A 4,089-nucleotide genomic window follows, 5' to 3' on the forward strand; every position below is an offset into this window, starting at 1 on the left:
GATATGGAGCTTTAATAAGTTGTACTTACGCACAATCTACTTGTAATCTTGAGTTTAAGTAATATGCATTAATAAACAGTACTTTACATATAAAAAGTAGTTTTTAAAAGTTTTTGTCAAATGCTTTATAATATAAATAGATTATTTTTTTTAATTTAATTTAAGTTTAATAATGAAATAATTTTTAATAATATAACATTTTATAAAGATAATAATTAAGTATTTTGTTATTACTCAATGATTATCCTAATTATATTTTAGATTTTTTATATTTAAAATGAGATGTTTATCATGTATTTGATTGTGTTTATCTGCAGTTAGTTACACAAATTCAGTTATGGGATGAAATCAGATAGGGATGAAATTGTTTAGGGATGAACGAGTTTAAGAGTTTAAGAGTTTTTAAGAGTTTTAGCCAAATGCTTTATAATATAGTATAGATACCTTGGCTTCATATATTAAAATTAAAGAATGGTCGCACAAGGAATTATAAATGTTCTTTATTGGTTCAATATTATTACATGAAATGTCATTATTTTTTGTTGCATGTTATTTTAGCAACTATAACATATGGTTTCATATACGATACTAGTTTGCAAAATACACGACCTTTTGTTTTATTTGATCTTTCTTTGATTTTTATATATCGAACCAAGAAATATTGTAATACAATAAAACTTGCAATAATTTCGATGTCAAATTAAAAAGAATCAAATGTGTATTTTATTGACTAGAAGGGTACTCGTGCAATGCAGCGAGATAAATCTCAATTTTCATGTTTAGTTTTTATTCTTTGTCTTTATCGATATAATACGATTTTATGTGGTTTTGAGAAAACGATAATATTTTTATTTTTTAATGAAATATAAATTTGAAAAAAATAAATCGATATTATTATCAAATTAACTATTTAATAGTTTTCATTTTTTGATGTAACTTCTTTAATTCAATTTTTTATTATAATTTAATAACAAAGTAATTTATTTTTAGTTTAATAATATAATTCTTTATAAAGATAATAATTAGAACTCAATGATTATCTTAATAACAAAGTAATTTATTTTTAGTTTTACAATATAATTATATTTTAGATTTTTATATTTAAAATAGATGTTTATCCTGCATTTGATTATGTTTATCTACAGTTAGTTACACAAATTTAAAAGTGAAGCTTTAATAAGTTGTACGTACCTATGCAAAATCACTTGTAATCTTGAATTTTAAGTAATATGCATCAATAAACAGTACTTCATACATAAAAAATGGTTTTTAAGAATTTTTGTCAAATACTTTATAATATAGTATAGATATAGTTTATTAAAATTTACTTTAATTAAAATAATTATTTTTTATATTTATTAGAATTTTAAAATATAAAAGACAAAAAGTGAGAGATTTTCGAATTTGATTAGTTTCCTAATTTGAATTATTAAGTCAAATGTCATATTTACTTTTTAATTGTAGATTGTTTGTGATTTCTCTCTCATCTTTTCTATATTATCTCTTCTTTCTCTGCTGAAAAATAAAATATCTTCATATAACGTGCACAATAAACACCAACATGTACAATGTTATAATAACATTAAGTCTATATATACATTTAGTTGGTGTGCATATTGTGATACGTCTGGTTCACAATGTGTAGATACACCTAATAATATAGATCTTATTGTCTTAGTGTGTTCAAAATGTAATTTCTGTATGTTTATTATTTGAATCCTTATTGTATTAGTATATTCATGTTATGCATGATATTGACTTTTCTAAAAAAAAATGGGTTGATAGGTTGTCATTGATAATTGCATTACTAAATTAAGATTTTAGGACTAATTAAAAAATCAAATTTATTAGGCGAAATGTATGGATTAGAATAGATCTCATTGAATTTCATGATTTTTGGTGATCTCAAATGATCGAGTTCATATATATATATATTAATCAAACAAGAACTGATTAATTTGTGATAATTGTGAGGTCCAATGTGAGCCAATCATTTAAATAATTAATGTTATATCCTAAAATAACATAAAGGATAAATTGGTAATGGTTATAATCATAAAACTCTATATGGTACTCTTCTCCTTCATCGACTTTTTCTCCAGCCACCCTCCCCGTCATAGCTAACATCCACCTCTTCCCTTATCTTCTCCCTTATCTTTTCTCACTTTTGAAGCATCCCTATCCTACAAGTTTTAACGATTTCCTGTGTTTTTTTGGCAACAATGGTGGAAGCGGTGGTGGTGGTTGCTGTAAAGAGGCGGTGGTTGTCGTGTGAGAGGCGTTGGTGGTTACGAAGGCAGTAGATACAGAGGAGCCGTAACCACCAGTTCGTTGGCTTCCTCTCCAGTTCGATACACTGACCTCTTTGCCCAACACTGCCCGATGGATGGCTTCTTCCAATCGGGTAAAACAACCCAGATTGGTCTCGATTTTTGGTTTCTACACACCTAGATCTACTTTGCTTTACAGTTTCTACACATATCGGATTTAGATCGGAGTGGTAACCAAGATTTCGCCGGAGATGTAGCATAGGTGTCGGCGGAGATGTAAACCAGATCTCGTCGGAGATGTAACTCCGAAGATGTCCCACTCCTTTTCTGTGGTACACAGTGGTATCCTAATTGGTACTACATGGGGTATCACGATGCATCTTGTATGTAATTTGGGTATCACAACGTAGTTCGATTGTAATGTATCTCTTAAATTTGGATTACAGATTTGATTTTGTTTTTAAGATTTGAGTTGATATCATAGTTGATATCACAATGGTATCATCGTATATCACAATGGGTATCACATTGTGTATCTTTGTGATTATTTGGTACCTGCCAGATTAATGTTCAGCGGAGGCTGGAGATTGGAGGTCGGAGAGAGAAGAGATGAGTTTTTTAAAAATAACTAAAATGCCCTCTAATTATAATTTTAACTCAAACTACCTTAATTACTAATTTTTTAATTTATGCGTTGATTTGTGGTTGAGATTGGATCTCACAGTTACCACAAACTAATCAGTTCTCCCTTGAATGGGCCCTATATATATATATATATATATATATANGATACTCAAGCACATATAAGATGCATTGTGATACCACTGTGTTACATATCTGATCGACCGCACAAACGACCACAGTGTGATACCCAATCACATATTAGATGCATTGTGATACCACTGTGGTATCACCGGAGGACAGTGGCCGGAGGCCGAGGGACGGAGGCCCGGAGACGGAGAGAGGAAATAAATACCTAAAATGTCCTTGCATTAAAATTTTAATTAAAAATTACCAAAATTATAAATTTCCTAATTTATCTATTGATTTGTGGTTGAAATTGGAACTCACGGTTACCACAAACTAATTATTTATCATTTGATTAGGCTCCTCTCTCTCTCTCTCTCTCTCTCTCTCTATATATATATATATATATATATATATATATATGGGGAATGGTTTAAACGAGAATACATTCATTTTACAAGAATGTGAGAATACCCTTATCACATGTGATAATACACGTGAGGGGACCTGGTGGTGTGCGGACAACGTACCTACGACTTAGGTCGCGTCAAATGTCGTATGCGTTTATGATTTAGCATCACATGTGATGGATTATATTATCACATTAAGAACGCCCTTATCACATGTGATAATAGACATGAGTAGGCTTAGTGGTGTAAGGACGACTTGACCCTCAACCTTGATCACGCGAAAGTCATCCGTGTATCTAATTTAGTATCACATTTGTATCATATTTGATGGAATATAGTATCATATGTGATTGTCTATAGTAAAATGAGTTCTCACGTTCTTGTAAAATTAAGGTGTTCGTATTTGAACTCTTTCCTACACATACACACTCAGACACAAAGACACACAAATTAATAGATAAATTAGGAAATTTATAATTTTGGTAATTTTTAATTAAAATTTTAATGCAAGGACATTTTAGGTATTTTCTCTCCTCTCTTCGTCCCTGTCTTCCGGCCACCGTTCTTCGGTGATACCACAGTGTGATACTCAAGCACATATAAGATGCATTGTGATACCACTGTGTTACATATCTGATCGACCGCACAAACGACCACAGTGT

Source organism: Cynara cardunculus (genome assembly GCF_001531365.2).
Source record: "Cynara cardunculus var. scolymus isolate 2C chromosome LG 8, CcrdV1, whole genome shotgun sequence".
In the NCBI taxonomy this organism is placed as follows: Eukaryota; Viridiplantae; Streptophyta; class Magnoliopsida; order Asterales; family Asteraceae; genus Cynara; species Cynara cardunculus.